A 17,398-nucleotide genomic window follows, 5' to 3' on the forward strand; every position below is an offset into this window, starting at 1 on the left:
AGGTGAGTGGATGTGGAGAGGCGAGGGAGGGGGGGATGCAGAAATTCCGTGGACCCGAAGTCCAAACTCAGTGCTCCTGGGTTCTGGGAAGTGGGAGAGGATTGGGCTCCCTGCCTGCCCTACTCGCGCAGTAGGGCCTGCGAGCGGGACACGATATGGGGAAGGGAAAGCGAGGAAGCAGGAACTAAATAAACGGGAAATAAGGGTGGGGGGGAGAGGGGGGGCGATGTTGCCTACCGAGTAGAGCTCATACTCGGTCTCGCCGGCGGCAGCAACAATGCCACTTGTATAACACTTTGTTTGTACCCCCCCATCACCCCTGCATCTCCGACTAGCACGGGTGGCAACGTACGGTGCGTGGGAAGCTCAACACCCGCACGCAGTACATAGCGAGGAGGGTGCCATTTGCCCCGTCGTCTTTCGCGCTGCCCGTTTCTCGTGCCGCGTCCTCTCGCGCCGTGCCGAGCGCACGACGGCAAAGCGGCAAAGCGTGGCACTCGGAGCAAAGTGACGCCAGTCGGAGCTACGTTCTCGTCGTATCCCCCCCACCTCGATCTCAGCTGGCCAGAGAGAAAGGGCACAGAGGCGTGCGGGCGGGGGGGGAAGTGGAACATTTAAAGGCACAGACATCACCTTTAAGAAATCGGGAGGGAAGAGGGAAGGGGGGGGGGCGGGGAGAAGATGCTTCGTGGCCGGCATGCGCCAGGACGCGCAGAGAACCACCGTGGACATAAATCACGCTGTCGCCACGGATAGTGGCGCCCGACCTCCAACCTTGGCCGGGCCTCGCTCAGATGAGAAGACGCAGACAAATGTCCCGTGATGGAGCACAACCACCCGCCACAGCGGCCACACGTGACACGTACCATTTTTTTCGCCCCCCCCCCCCTCCTCTGCTCTTTGCAAAAATGTTGCTTCAACAGCTTTCGAGTTCGACGCGAGCAAAGCCGCGTGGCCGTCAGAACCACTGACACCGCCTCCCCCCCCCCTCCCTCCTCCTCCACCGCAGCACCCCCCGCCACCCCCGCCGTGCAGATGACGTGTGGATCTCTCAATGACTCCATCCACTTGGAATCCGCAAGATGGTTTGTGTGGTTGGGTGTTGTGGAGTGGTGGTGGTGGTGGTGCGGAGCGGTGGACGGCCGATGTATAATTGTAGTGATGGACGCGTGGTGGAAGCGGCGGTCTCAATGTTCACCTAGCCTGGCACAAGCGCCGTGGTGACGTCGCCGTTGAGAACGGCGGTTGTTGGGAAGAGAGACGCGAGGCTTGGAGGTGTTTGATACTGCGTAGTCGTGATTGACGCGGTGGGATGGTGGTGATCGACGCGTGATGGCCGTGTGATGGTGGTAGTGATGGACACGTGGTGGTGGTGGTGGTGGTAATGGGCGCGGGGTAGTGGTGATTGTGGTGGTAGTAGCGGTGGTGGCAGTGACGGACACGTGCTAGTGTTGATGGTGGACGCGTGGTGGTGGTGGAGGTGGTGGTGATGGTAATGGGCGCGGGGTAGTGATGGTAGCGGTGGTAGTAGCGGTGGTGGCAGTGACGGACACGTGCTAGTGTTGATGGTGGACGCGTGGTGGTGGTGGAGGTGGTGGTGGCGATACGGTGACCGTGCCAATCCGGCATGATCATCACCGCGCTTCGGCTGCGCGGGGGGTCGCGGAGGGTGTCTCTGGGAGGGGCGGGGCGAGGTCTGGCCCCACGGGGGAGGATGGGAGGGCCCTTTCAGGGGACACAATGGGGCATTAGGGCAGCTGCACCTGTGACACCGCATTAAGCGCATTTGGCAATTCTCGTGCACTGCAGGGACGTGTAGACTAGATTGATTTCTAAAATATTTAAGTCTCAAAAAAAAAAACACCCACCCTTGCTTACTGTATCTCCTTTTGGGAATTGTATATTTATTTATTGAAGTCTGTGTTCAAGCTCAATTTTTACCAAATCATCTGTCAAGCGCTGAGTTTGGGGGAGGAAATCCATACGCACGGATTCGCGCGCACGATGTTCGAAGCGTGCCGCACGCGCTTGCCCTCTTGAGTTCCAACTTTGACATTTGACCCCCCCAGACGGCGTATGAATGCATAAATGGGACAAAACCACAAATTGAACCAAGCCCAGTCAGTAATGGACGTGAGGGGTGTGGGGGGGGGTACACGATGTGTTTGTCTTTTGACCTCACGTGCTTCTCAATTAGATTTGATTGCCTCTGAAGTAAGTGTAATTGACTTATATTTATTTCACAAAAGCTGTGCAGATTAAGTTTGTCCAAATCAAATCACTCGGAAGCATGTCATTATAAGCCTTTTTACAGGTAAAGGCTTTAGCAGCTGTCACACGTTTGAGATCTCGAGATTTCCGTGGCATGAAGGAGTTAAATAAATAACCAAATAAAAAATGTGGTATGTGGGGTGGGGGTTGGGAGGGTTGCTATACCAAGTAATGCCATTGGATGTAATGGGATATTTAAAATGCTGTTCCGGCAGTGGTTCATTCGGGATTTAAGAATTAAAGCCGAAAAATAAGCAGTTTGGTGGAAGCATTGGCAGTGAGAGCCTGTTTTTATTATTATTTTCCAAAAATTACAGTCGTTTCAACACACTCCAAATTAATTTTCTGCGCAAGCGTAACATTCAAAGCGTAGGAAATTATGTTTCAATTATTAGCGCTTATTACATTTTTTTTACTTTGAAGGCATCCACCACTCTCCATAAAAAAAATTAAAGCCCCGATAGATACACCTCCACGTTATTACCCACCATCAGACTCGCAATCGCTCGCTTTCATATTCCAGGGAGGGGGGGGCGGGGAATTTTCTCATAAGTTATTCGTCGCGCGCCGCTGTAATTCGCGAGTAATGAAGTGTGGCGTTTGTCCTCGCGTATTGATGGATTCACGGCGCTTTTGTCCGCCCTTATTCGTTTGCAACTTGTCAGCCGAGATTCGCCGGCGAGACGAAAATAATAGGTACTGTAACAAAAATATTTGAAGGCCAAGGGACAGAAATATCCACGCACCAGGTAGACACGCGTCACAAACCCCCCCCCCCCCCCCGTCGACTCGAAAGAATGCGCAAAAAAGCAACAATGGGGTCACGCACGGTTGGAATCAAACCGAGAGCCGGAACGAGGAACACGTGGATTTGATAAACAAACGCAGGTTGACGACAGCCATCAATTCCAACCGCTCGGAAAAGTAAGCGCGGTCTTGGGCAGGATGCGTCGCGAGGAGGATTTCTTGTTGGGGCCGGTGGTCAAGAAGGACTACGGAGTGGCAGCCGAGCGGCGGAATGCATCCGAGAGGCCGAGCGATGACATCAGCTCGTCCACAATACAGGTTGTTGTTGTTGTTGTTTTTTGGGAGGTGTAGGGGGTTAGATCGCGTAAATATAAATGTGTCGTTAAACCCGCCACCAAACGACACAGCCAATGAGTGGCGGGTTTAACGACACATTTATATATTTACGCGGTCGAAGCCAAAAAAAACACCTGTATTATGATGATATTGGTCGCGATGGCCCACGTGTTATAAACAAATCAGCTCGTGCTTGCTGGTGCTCGGTGTATCGTTGCATGAGTGCGACCATCAAGGATGACAACGGCTTGCAATTCGGTTATTTTGTTCGTGGAAACAACAATACAATTAAAGACAACCCATTTCTATAACCATGGGTCGCAGCATGGTTTGGCCCTGGTGCATGGTAAAAGCACGGATTCGTCCCTGTCCAATTCCCCCTCTCTTGGTAGCCCGGCTCCTGGGGTGTCCGTCCAGTCCACGGGGTCCCTCCACTCGACAGCTACGCCACTGCCAACAGGAGCCGAGACGTGAAGTTGGCGACTGCAATGAAATGGAGCAGTCTCGTGGGAAATGTTTGAGCTCATTTTGTACGACGGCGGCGTGGCCCCGGGCACCTGCCTAACTCTCGCGGTGACTTGGCCAACGCGAGCGGTCCCCATGGGTGGGGGGCACGCGCGCGGATTTGTGTGCGCGGCGAAACTAAACACGTCGAGCAATCGACTCGCACGGCCCTGCGACGTGTCGGTCCGTCTGGAACCAGTCTGTGCACGAGCGGAGTTCGTTGCTCCGTCTCGGCAGGTGGACGTGCCCTCGTGCGCGTTTTTTTTTTTCCCATCGCCTCGGCTGCCACTCTTGGCCACCAGAAAGCATCCCTCGTGCCCAAGCCCGCTTGGTCTAACCTGCGAATGTCCTCTCATCCAAGTGTTCATCTTCCTCCACGTCAGTAGGTTCACCGCCCGTGTGCGTTCAAGACGGCGGGTTATGCAGGCGTCCAAAGCAAGGACAAAGAAAGAGCGCAGTGGACCTAAGTTGGAGGAGAATCCCAATATCAGGACCCAATGCATGAGCGATTAGGATTAAGAGATGCGGGCTGGATTGAAGGTTAGTGTGGGTGATGAGCTGGTGAGTGAGGGGAGAAGGTGGGAGTGGGTGGGTGGGTGGGTGGGGGAGGCGATGCGGATGTGGGTGAGAAGGGGGGTTGTCGGGACGGAAGGCAGAGGAAGGAGGACGCGGCATCTGTTGGTGCGTGTGTTGGGTGGGTTCGGGACGATTCGGCAAGCAGCGGTGTTGGTGGTGGTGGGGGAGGGGGCGAGGGTAGTGATGTAGTGATGAAGAAAGCTCGCATTACTCATTGGAACATCTTAAGAGCGCCAGGAAAGCAATCAAGCGCATTTCAAACGCGTAAATAAATGGCGCCACGGCCATTAATTTGAGATTAAAGCCGGCGATTGGTGCTTGGGGTAGACATGTCACGCCTCAGAAATGATAAGCGCCCGGTTCATTCTGTGGCGGTCTGTCAGCGCGCGGCATCATCCATCACAGCTGCCGCGCGAGGCGTCTGTTGATCGCTCGGTGCGAACTTATTTTATGCTCTCTGGGTCCGAACAAATCAAAAATTACTCCGGCATAAACGGCAATTCTCTTTTGTGTGTGTGTGTGTTCCCTGCGTCTCTCCACCCCCACCCCGCGCTGTAATTCATTATTAACTTGCGCGCTCATATTTTCCGCTGCCGAGGGTTTTTTTTATATTTTCACCGTCCATTGGTCAGAAGTTACAGCTTATTCTATCTATTCTGCCTCGGCGGTGTATCTGGAAATGTCTTGTCGCGGCCGAGGGCCTGCATCGTAAATCATCTGCTTCACTGCCATGTTCTGGGGAATTGCCGGCGAGGAAATCGCTTTGGGGCTCAATGAGCATTTTATATCTGTGTATTGTCACGCCGGTGAGAGGTCAACCGCATATTTGAAAGTTCGCAACGGAGTTTTTTTTTCGTTACGTCAGCACTTAGCTGTGACCGCAGCCGAGTGTAGATGATTGTATATTTTTTTGGCTTGTTTCTAATGCAGCCAGAAATGAACTGCTATACTGCAGTGTATTAGAAGCAAAACAAGTTTTGCTGGCTGGCTGGCGTGCGTGCGTGCGCGCGAGTTTAAATGAAAAAAATTAAATAAAACACAACACATCCCTCAATAATACTGTGGCATTAACAATAGAAAGTATATATTCCAGGCGACGTTTCGGTTAATGGTCCTTCACAGGACATGAAGAGGCCAAAGTGGTAGAGTTGCGTCTTTGTGAGCTGTAAAGAAGGACCCTTGCCCAAAACGTCACCTACTATAAATGTTTTCTTCTTCAAGCAGTGGTAACGACGAATTGCGTTGAGTTTGTTTTTGTATATCAGGCATGTAATGATGCATATATTCGAAGTAAATATTGGTTTGTACGCGTCCGATACGAGCAATGAATGACGCGTATAACACTCGCCATGATCCGTTCATATTAAATTCAAATGCATGAGCACACCCCAGATGCGATCAGCGCAACATTTGTTGAGGCCCTTCATCCAGCAGTGGGTAGATCATGGCTGTTGATGATGATCTGTACATGATACGCTAACGTGACACTTGGGCTAACATAACTAATCGAACTTATGATAATTGGTTTTTTACCCTTCTATCTGGCAACAAAACTGACACCTTTTTACAAGGAGTCATGTTTGCATAGACCACAATACCTGCAGTCATAATGCAAACAAAAAACATAACTCTGATAATGTGCACTGCCCTTGAAGTTGATTGGTCCACACCCGAGACAGCTTTCCTTAGAGCCTAGTCTCACATGGGTTGGACCAGATGACGCCAAAAGGCGCACAACTCAAAGACAATGCACCATCAGAGTATGAGAGCTCGGGGTAAGCATTTACACCATTGGAACCTCATTTGCCAGTAAAAATATGCATTATGACTGCAGGTATTGTGGTCTATGCAAACATGACTCCTTGTAAAAAGGTGTCAGTTTTGTTGCCAGATAGAAGGGTAAAAAAACAATTATCATATTTTTACTGGCAAATGAGGTTTCAATGGTGTAATCGAACTTAATTTATACGGAGGAAAATTAGAAACAATACAAACGAGATGCATAACTAGATAATAGAAACAAAGCATGGATTATTGAATCATGGAATTGCTCGGTTGGAGGAGCAGGTGGAGATTGTTACCTCTCCGCTGTATATCCTCACGCGCATGTTGCGTCGTCTGGCCAGGAATACCGCTGTGCTTGTCCATCATTGTCCAATGTGTTCATGAAACATGCAGACCAACGGTGGCAGACCCTCGTGTTCATCTGCCACTGTTATTATTTCCATAAGAACTTGAGCACAGAAGCTCACGTTTAAAACAGTTTGATTTTATCATAACAACTCGTAATTACAATAATCGTTCCTTTATCAATCCACTGCTGAATAAAAAAATCTCCACGGATAATGATGATTATAATCATCATAATAATGGTAAAAACAATACATTCCTCTAAAATATCGAATGCATTTCGAAATGGGACCGCGGGTTCAAACGGTGCTTTGAATATCGCCACGTCGCTCTTTGAAAAAACATATCTTCTTAAAGAACATATCTACTTTTTAAAAAATGTATTCTTCAAGCAATATGTCTTCTTTAAAGAAAACATGTCTTCTTTAAAGAACGTGCCTTCTTTAAAGAACGTGTCTTCTTTAACAAAACATATGTCTTGGCGACGCTGCCTTCCCCGAAAGTGAGGGCGCGTATTACGAGATATAATCCCGCAGATTTATTTTGCGGAATTTATAATGCGTTCGACTCTGGGGTTTTTTTAAAAATATATATCGTTGGTAATCAACTTCTCATAACTTTCAGCGTAGAAATAAATCCTTCACGGAATTACGTGCTCATATTTTATTTTTTTGTCTCGTGTCCACGTCCTAAACGCCGGCCAATTCCCCAGAGCACAGTAAAGGAGCATCGAAAAATGAAAATGTATGAATGCATTATTACGACCGAATGCAGTCAGAGCAGATTTTCTTGATAAGCCTTTGTGAGAGCGCAGTGTTATTACTTGACATGACATAATAGATTTTTCTATCAGATTTCACAAAAGCATGAAGAGCCCCCCGGTAAAATTGATTTAGACATCAAAAAATGAAAGAGATGATGAGTTCCACATAGAGTTATCTCATACGCTCCAGAAATGATACAATGGAGAGATATACAATGCCACCGTTGGCTCTTGGAAAGAGAGATATATATATAGATATGTATAAAAAGTGAAGTCCCTTTTTTGCGGTAACAGGCAAAAACCCATTTTTTAAATTAGTAATACGGTGTACTTTCTCGTGCTATGCGGCAGCACTCACCCTAAACGAGCCGCTTCGCAGACGCGCGGCAGCAGGTTTCCTCAACTGCAGTTCCTCGCGGCCCACAACCACCACCACCGCTGCACGAGCCGGATGATTGTTAAACGCGTCCCACGTGGCGCGCTCAGCAATTAGCGCTGTCCGCGTTAATAGAGAGCCGATTCGAATTAAGATCGGGATCTCAGCGTGCGCGCGCGCGCGTGTGTGTGTGTGTACGTGTGTGTGTGTGCACGTGTGTGTGTGTGCACGTGTTCCCCGTGATGTAGACTGCGTTCATTGGCGAGCGTCCCTGTAACCCATAGTGTGAGTTTATGAAATGGTTGATAGAGTGGTGTGTGAGTACGTGTGTGTGTGTGGGGAGCGGTAGTGTAGCAGCTAGCGCGCTGCGATACGAACCTGGCCAACCGGGTTCGAATTCCCGCTCACGGTCAATACCAGTGACGATTATCTGAACCGGTCCTGGGCCTCCTCTAGGTAGACTCAGCCTCAAATGAGTACCTGGTGCGGTGTGTAAATATCGCCACTGGGAAGACAAAGGCGGTCGGGCCGTGGTGCTGGCCACCCACCCCCTCGATGTACCGTTCCGGCCTTCATAGGTGCTCGACGAACAGCACTTGCCCCTAAAGTCTGTCAAGGCTATACGGGGGATCTTTGTGTGTGTGCGCTTGTGTGTATATGTGGGGGGAACGGCGCTTGCCCCAACAGTCTGTTAAGACTAAACTAGGGGATGTTTTTATTTATTTATTGTTGTGGGGAGCGTGAGTGTAGTGGTTAGCGCGCTGCGCTACAAACCCGGGGATCAGCGTTTGCTTCCCACTCACGGCCAACAGCTGTGACAAATATCTGAACTGATCCTCGGCCTATCTAGCTCGACTCAGCCTCAGCTTAGTACCTGGTGCGGTGTGGGGAACATCGTAAGTAGGGAGACAACGGTGATCGGGCGTGGTGCTGGCCACCCACCCCCTCGTGTGCCGTGCCGGCCTTCAAAGGTACTCGCCAACAGCACTTGCCGCAACATTTCGCTAAGGCTATACGGGGGGTCTTTGTCTTTGTGTGTGTGTGTAGTTCAGTGGGGGAGCCGGTCATCTCGGTCACTCAACCCATAACACCTGGGTCTGTCAAGTGACCTCCTTCATGCCAGGAGTGAGCCTTCGACACTGAAAGTGAACCCCTCCGATGTACCGAGGCTGGGACAGAATCGCTGTCGTGGCGGTTCTAGTTATCGTTGTCGAGTGTGTATGTGCAAACTCTCTGTTAATGCGGCCAAACTCCATTTGTGTGCATGTCTAGGTCCACGTTTTGCACATTTCAGTCGTACAGGACTGTTGTCTACATTGGGAATAGGTATGTATTTTGAACTTTTTTCGCGCCGTACGTAGCCGACCGTGCTAATCGAGTATAAAGTACGTAAGATGTTAGAGGCGCAGCCCTGCAAGGGCTCGCTCACGCTACTGCTGACGGAAGGGCCTCCACTAGAGAGCCCCTCCAGCGGGTATTTGGCCTACTCTTCCACGCCGGCCAGACGCCTTGGCACACATGGGCAGTAATTCACCGGCGACTTTGTAACAATAAAACGTTAACACGGGTCGACGTTAAGCGAGGACTGCCCGTGCCCAAACTTTACCTCTCCAATGTGACCTGCCCATCGACGAACTTTCTAACGCGTATCAACCAACACAATAACAACAATAATAATGACGGGCATAATGCATTTAATAAAACACAAACATTACGCTACGCACACCCAAGCGTGAAAGGGCAGTGGCAAAATCATTGAATGTCGGATAGGGTCATGCATGCCGCAGATCTCTGTCCCCGTTGAGTTGTTAAAAGAAAAGGTTCCCTCCCTGGGAGAGAACGGGCGTAGCCAAGCCGCCAGGTCAACTGCTTCTAAACCAACACTCTCCGCCTCGTCCTCAAATATTGACTCCATCGCTCGCTCGCATGGCTCAAAAGACCAATTCGCACAATGAATGAAGACTTCAGTGTAGCCCGGCAGAGTCCTCGGCCTCCTTGTTTGTAAACATCGCAGACGCGCCCGGGTCGCAGCGACATTGCAGGGTTGGCGTTGAATGGCGGGGGTGAGAGAGAGAGAGAGGCCGTGTGAATGATATCTCGGTGGCTACTGCCCCCCCCTTCACCCCCCCCCCCCCCCCCGTTATTGAGTGATGGCTGGCACGGGAGCCCCGTTGCGTCCACGAGTAATTTTTGACTTTTCAGCGCGAGACAAATATGAGCCACGGCTTTCCCATGGCATGCATTAACACCCCCCCCCCCCTTCCTTCTAAGTGTATCAATAAATACCCACGATCGTGGCGAAATTTTTTTTTGCGGCCGATCGCAAGGAATATTTTATTTGTTACGCTGCACACCCCCCCCCCCCCCCCCCCCCATTATTTCAATGTAAAATAATGGCGCGGGAACGCGTGTGGCGAATGTCGTGATGATAACGATGCTCTGATGAACGTCGTGGAACGAACCAGGGATTTTAGAGCGCTGCTGAGAAAACGTTGAGGGTTGTTTAGTCTCAAGAGTGAGGATTGGCGTCTCTTCACTCGATGGCTCGAGGGTTTTTCTTTTTTGTTTTTCCCGAAAGTCTGTTGTGGGGAGGGGAGGCAGCGTGATGGCCACATCGCAGCACGGAGAGAGGAGGCATGTGCAGCCCAGTCTGTTCACTCTCCTGGAGCGTCATCGTCGGTTGTTCAAATGATGATTTTGGAATTCGGTCATTGGATGAAGAATCGGCTCGGATTTAATGTTGAATATTTCTCGACTCGTTGGTTCTTTCGGTAAAAGTCACGTGAATTGACCGAAATAAAAAATAAAATTGTATTTTCTACCGACGTGACTTTACCGAAAATTACCAAAGAGTATGGATGCCTGCAGTCACGAAAGCTTCAAACCAAGAAGGAATATTTCCGCTCTGTTTTTTTGTTGTTGTTCGGATAGAATGGCCCCGCGTTCAAGAGACGTCCCAAGGCATCTCCCCCAGACAAACACTCGAAGTGGCCTCGCGCCCCTCCCTCTCTCCACAATAGGGGGCGCACTTTTCCCCACGCGCTCTGCTACGGGATTATCCGTCTCGTGCCAGTCCCACTGAGCTAGATGTTGTCTTCACTCTCAGAGCTGGACAAGCGAACTTAATAAGACGAAGTGTTTTTGTTCAGCCTTGACAAATAATCATCATAATAATAATAAGGCAAGCAGCATAGCACTCCGCTTACAACTACGGTACTCTGCAACGTAATGTAGCCACACTAACCAGAGTTCTAGTTTCCTCCAATGCGATATCGCATCTCAGTGGAGTTCTATCAAGAGAGTTCTCTCTTTTTCACTTCAATGGATGCGACCCACAATACGTGTGTACCGTGTGCTGAACTTCTTTCGCACCGTACGTAGCCAACCATGCTATTCGGAGGTGCGCCGATTGTTTTAACAGACGACGATTAAATCACACGCAGGGGGACAGACTTGGCACATTTAGTGGCTTTGCGAAGACAGACACCGAGCGACAGGAATATTTATTTCGATCACCGAGCCCCTCCTAATCTCCTTTACAAAGGACACCTGGGGAATCAAAAGCAGATAGGAGAATTTAAAAAATACATTTGCACGACAATAAAAAGAAACGTTACGCATCACACGCACGCAACAACAAAAAACTCCGACGGTCAAAGCAAATTAAAGACGATCAAGAGAGGTGAGACAGTCATAATTAAACGGTTATGGTTTCGTCATTTATTATCCTATAGGTGATTTACCGTCACCTCTGACCCCCCCCACTCCCTGTCCTGCCCCCCCCCCCCCACTCATCCTCCCTCTCCCCGTTCCCACTGTCACTTTCACGAGACCCCAGAGACAGAGAGGGGAGCCCTTGCCTATGGCGAGGGCCTTACATTTCAGCCGCAGTCTGCCCGGCCATGCAACCCGGATAATATTTTCTGCGCCCGGCATACCACGTCCAGTATACCCCCTCGCTCCTGGCTGTGGCTACTACGAGTCACGTGCCACCTACTGCAATGAACCAGCGAGCGGCAAAGGCATCGCTGGGAATGTCAACCCTGGCTGAGTCGCAACGACCACGGTGACCCCCCCCCCCACAGCTATCACCCCCCCCCCTCCGTCCTCGTCCCTGGCGCCGTGCGGCCGCGACCGTTTGACACCTCCCTGGCAGCTTTCGCAAGAAGCGAGGCCCCCGTGACCCCACCGGGAGTGGACACAGGCGGGGAGGGTCGGGAGGTGGGGGTGAAAGCTGGGTTAGAACGGGGATCTATGCGGGACTGATGGCTCCCGGTAGCTCGACTCTGCAGACCACCGCGACCCCCTCCTGCCCCCCCCCCCCCACCACTTCCCACTCAGCTCCATCCCCCACTCCGTAGAGCAGCGGCAGGGCCATTGGCGAGGCTGCGTGAAGGAGCAAATGATGATGATGATGTTGATGGTGGTGGTGCAAAAGTCACTCAGCCTTTGTACATTTCAGCAAAAAAGCCATCGGCAACTCCTGAGGAACTGCATTACGGTCGACTTATGTTCGCTCACCATCAAGATCAATTTGAGTACACGTGACTGGACTGAGAGGCAGCAGTGACGCGGCGACAGACTGATTACTAAGTAGACCGGTATCGTCCTCACTGGGACTCGTCAGCACCAACGCTCACCGCTGCAAAGTTCTATCTCTGGGGGAACAATTGACATACCATATGTGGAGGCCACCCTTCCACGCTGTGAGGCCCATCAGCTCGGCTAATTCCAACGATATTCACATCAATGAATAACGAGAAAACTCCGTCACAACAGTAAAATAGTGCAGGCCGAGTTTCAACGACACCGGACCGCACATATCTGTGTGTCGTTTCAGTCCTATGGATTTTGTCCGGCCCGCACAATGTGCTGTGTTACGAGGGGGTTTTCTCGGCATTGACAAATTTTCGGCATTGACAAACTTTATTTGAAGAAGATGGGTAGCAAACATCATTATCAATGTGTGAGTGCGTCTTTGTCTCTCTGTGTGTGTTTGTGCACTTGCCCCAACAGTCTGCCAAGGTTATACGGGGGTTCTACGTCAACGTCTATGAATATGTTGTGTGTATGCAAACCTGTGAGACAATGTCTACGCGTGTCTGAGTGTATGTATCCATGCGTGCATGCGTCTGTGGGGTGTTTGTGTCTCTGTGTGTGCATGCATCGGTGTGTCTCGAAGTGTATGTATAGCGTTTGTGTGTGTATGTGTGTAGTGGTGGTGTAGCAGTTAGCGCGCTGCGCTACGAACCCGCTCACGGCCAACACCAGCGACGATTGTCTGAACCGGTCCTGGGCCTCCTCTAGGTCGACTCAGCCTTAAGTGAGTACCTGGTGTAGTGAATAAACATCGCCACTAGGGAGACAAAGGCGGCCGGGCGTGGTTGTCGGTCACCCACCTACTCGTGTACCGTTCCGGCCTTTATAGGTGCTCGCTAACAGCACTTGCTCCTACAGTCTGTTAGACTCTACGGGGGATCTTTGTGTATCTGTGTATGTTTGACTATGTGCTATGTCTATATGTGTCGTGGAGAACGGCAGTGGGGTGGTGTTAGCGCACTTCGCTACGAACCCAGCGACCCGCGTTCGATCCCCGAACATCTGAACTGGTCCTGGATCTTCAACGAGTACCTGGTTTGGGGGGTTAAAACATCACCACTGGGGAGACAAAGGCAGTCGGGCGTGGTGCTGGCCACCTACGCCCTTGTCTGCCGTTTCGGCCTTAATAGGTGCTCGCTAACAACACACGCCCCAACCGTTCATAACACTGGACAGGGTTGTTTTCAGTGGTTTGGTTTTTGCTGGTGTATTTCGATATTTTTCGCGACCGGGCGAAAGCCACCCGGCCGATATTTTATTGGAGGTTCTGACAACAACAAAACATAGTTTAAGCATCGAATTCGCTTTAATTGATGAGCAATTAGCGTGCACGGGTATACGGTTCGATATCTCATTGTGCTTTCGCGTTATCGCGTCTGCCGCCCAAACGCGTCAAGATGTTTCAATTCTCAAACGCGTGCGATGCGCGTGACAAGATCGCGACCAGGCACGTAAATTTCTACACAACCCGTGCCATTAACGTTCTCAACTAATCTATATCCATCCATCTCGTACGTCATGTTCATGCGATATCCAGCAGTTGTATTCGTTTATACTGTCACGCATCTAACGTGCGCGTGCGTGCGCGTGCATTGTGTACGAACACGCGGTAATTATTATTTTGTCGGCAGTCACCGTGAATCGAAATCACGCGGTGCGGCTTCGCAGCGCAGTGCGCTAACCACTGCGCCACCGCTCGACTCGGTCCTTAAGCAAATATTTGGTGCGGCATCTCAAGCATTGGCACCGGGGAGACAAAGGCGGCCGCGCGTGGTCGTGGCCACAACACCCCCAATGCGTGCCGCTTCGGCCTTCATAGGTGCCCGCTAATAGCACATGACCCAACAGTCTTTAAGTCGATACGGTAGTATCTTTGCCTGTACTGTATATAAGTGTGCGTGTATGTTTGTGCTAATGCGTGCGCATGTGTCTGTCTGTGTGTGTGCGTATAACTGCGACGGGTATCCAACTTGAGCAGCTGCTTTTCTAAACATCACTGCGTTTACAAAAAGAAATTGTGAATGACCACCACCATCATCATTACCATGATCTTTGTCACTAACACCATCATCATCATCAATTGCGTATTTACAAAAAACACTCTCCCTGCCCAGCCAGTCAGCCCGTCCGACCACCCTGCTCACCGCCTACCCGGGCCCCTCCGTCCGTGGCTCAGCACTAAATGGGGCTCTGATCAATACGGGCCCGGCACGGCCGTCGCAAATTGTTCGGACAGCAATAAAACCGATTTCCGAAGCGGCGCGTAATTGGGTCGTGATTTGATCCGAGCCGCCGCACCGAGCGAACGACGCTCGATTCTCTGCGCGCGCTGAACCTACTCGCTCACGGCAGCAGAAACAGCAGTTGCCCGACGCGTTCTGCGACCCGACGAAGAGCACGTGCACTGAACTGTTTAGGGTATTAGTCGTAGTAGCCCGAGTAGTTGTAGTATGACTTAAGTTCATACATATTGTCTTCAGGTGGATTGTTACATGGCAGGATCGGTTAGAGGTGGTGGTGGCGGCGGTGGATGTGGGATGGAAGACTTCATCCAGCAGTGGATTGATCAGGGCTGATGATGATGATAATGATTATGATGATGATTATACTTTGCGCTGCTGCCCTTTGGCTAGAGCGGTGTTTAATGAACGGAATTTTAACTCGCGCCGAAACCAAGTCGTTCGTTGTGCGGTTTGGCAACATAGAAGTTGGTGGACGTGTGTGTGTGTGTGCGTGCGCACGTGTGTGTGTGTGTGCGCACGTGTGTGCGTGTGTGCGTGTGTGTATGTTTATGGAGGTGCGTCTTGACATGTGTCTGTCTAACGGGCGTGCGGGCGGGCATGCGGTGGTGATGCGCGGTGCTGTGTGTGTGTTTTATCGCGGTTGTTTCACAGATTAAAACAATAATCAGTCCTTTGCTGAGTTTGTATTTGTACCGAAGCTTTCTGTACTCATGCAACCATCGTACTTGTCAATCAAACGCCGGAAACAATCGCCATAGGCAGCATGACAATTAATTCTCGATCACAATTACGGCGTGCAATTGTAAAATTACCTCTACAGTACATGTATATGATCAAATCCATCGAAAGCATATCCTCTGGGTACCGTAATTTTTTTGTAATAATGTAAATATATACAGTACAGTATATATTGCACGGTCTACATACTGTAATTTGTGTATGAAATATGTCTTGTTGGAGAGACGATAACCCAAACCGCACGGGAGTGTATTGTGTATGCACGTTGAACTTCTTTCGCACCGTACGTAGCCAACCGCACTCATCGTAGGTGCGGACACGGCAGGAGCTTCAATCGCGAGATCGGCTCGCCCGGGAGGGAGGGAGGGAGGGCCGAGCTTGAAGTCATCTCCAACGACGCGCCTCGACTACTTCTACTGCTGCTGCTGCGTCCACAACCTCGACGATATCATCACGAGGAGGCGTTTAACGGAAGAGTCTTCCCCTTCGCGATCGCCGTTCTCCCGTGCGCTTCGATGCAACGAAACACGCGGCGCGCTTGAGTCTCACCCCCCCCCCCCCCCCAGCATCTCGTGGTGAACGCAGAGCGCGCGTTACCACCAACAGCCCCGCGACAAAACGCAGCGGTTTGCTGATCGCTCGTCGGGCGCTTTTACGCGACAGGCATAAAAAACAATTGGGCCGTGGGATTATTCGTGTTTGCGATGGGGGTTTGAGAAACCCAGCCCAGAGAAGGTGGGTAAGTGGAGGGGAGTGGGGGGGCAGAGGGGGGTCCTGGCGTGAACTGTAAATATGTTATGAACGCGATGAAGACGGGCCTGTTTGTGTTTGTTTGATATGTTGGTGCGCGTTTGATGTTGATGATGGTGATAATGTCGCTTATGATGGATGTATTTACGTTGAACTTATTTCGCGCCGCACTTAGCCAACGGTGGTTAATCGGAGTTGCGATCATGATGATGAATACGGCATTGATAACGACGAGGGCAATGATGATGATGGAGTGGATGATGATTACTTTAATGGCTTGGTTGACGATAACAACGACGCCTTTACGATGGTGTCGCTGATTCTGCTCCTATTGAGGATGACGACGACGATGATGATGATGACGCCGATGATAACGACGACGACGGACCGCGATTGCTCGCACGCGCTGGCCACGCGGGCTCAGCCCGGACGGAGCGAGCCGGGCGGGGAACGAGGATGACGGCGTTCGGGCGCTCCGAACGCCGACGCCGAAAAGCGGCGGCTGCCCGCAGAATCAGCGAGCTCCTCTCATCCCCAAACGTTCAGAACGTGGAGCGCTGCAACCCCCACCACCACCCCCAACTCATCCCTGCCTCCCTCCACCCCTCCACCTTAGTCCCACCCCCAGCATCACTCGGGGGCCGCCCCCTCCCCCTCTGGGAAGCCAGACAAGTGAATCAATGGCCGCTTCTTCCTTTCAAACGTCGTATTCACTCCGAGCCACTATATATTATGAAGAAAACCCTCCCGTCGGTACTTATAAAGTGGTGGTGAAAAGACGGTCAGGTCACGTGACGTCCCAAGAGGATGGAGGTCCGCCACGTGATCTCGGCAAGCGTTCATTAAGTTCAATATTTGCTCCGCGGGGTTTATTTAATAGCAAAAAAAAAATATGTGCGCTCGCAGTTGCGCGAGGAGGTGGCGATGCACCAACCGAGAGCGGATGAGGTGGAATTTTCAGGAGTTTTTACGGAGTTTGGCGGTCGCCGCGAGGGGAGGGAGTTGAGCGCCTTTGGTCGAGGGCCGCGCGCGTCCTCGCGATTGTTATCAACGAGTCCCGTGGATTGTTACGAAAGTCCCTCCTGGAAGTTCCTCTTGAACTTGCGCGCGCGCGCGTGCGGGATTTGCCCAGCGATTCGTCCTGTTTTCGTTGTTCGCGAGTCAGCCCCGCAACCGAGATGCGACGTCCAACTCCGACCTGCTCTGCTCTTTCTCGATTTGCAGAGATTTGCGCCGCGCTCAACGCAAAAGAAGAAGAAGCTCGTGGTTGTCGGTAGTCTCGTCTTGTCGGTCGTCCCGTCATCGCGACGACTCTCCCCTTCAATCGGTCCCTCGTCCCTCATCTCGTGCATTCGTCGCGTGAAG

The sequence above is a fragment of the Lethenteron reissneri genome, chromosome 17, assembly GCF_015708825.2.
Source record: "Lethenteron reissneri isolate LAM-NWPU_2019-01 chromosome 17, ASM1570882v1, whole genome shotgun sequence".
Taxonomy (NCBI): domain Eukaryota; kingdom Metazoa; phylum Chordata; class Hyperoartia; order Petromyzontiformes; family Petromyzontidae; genus Lethenteron; species Lethenteron reissneri.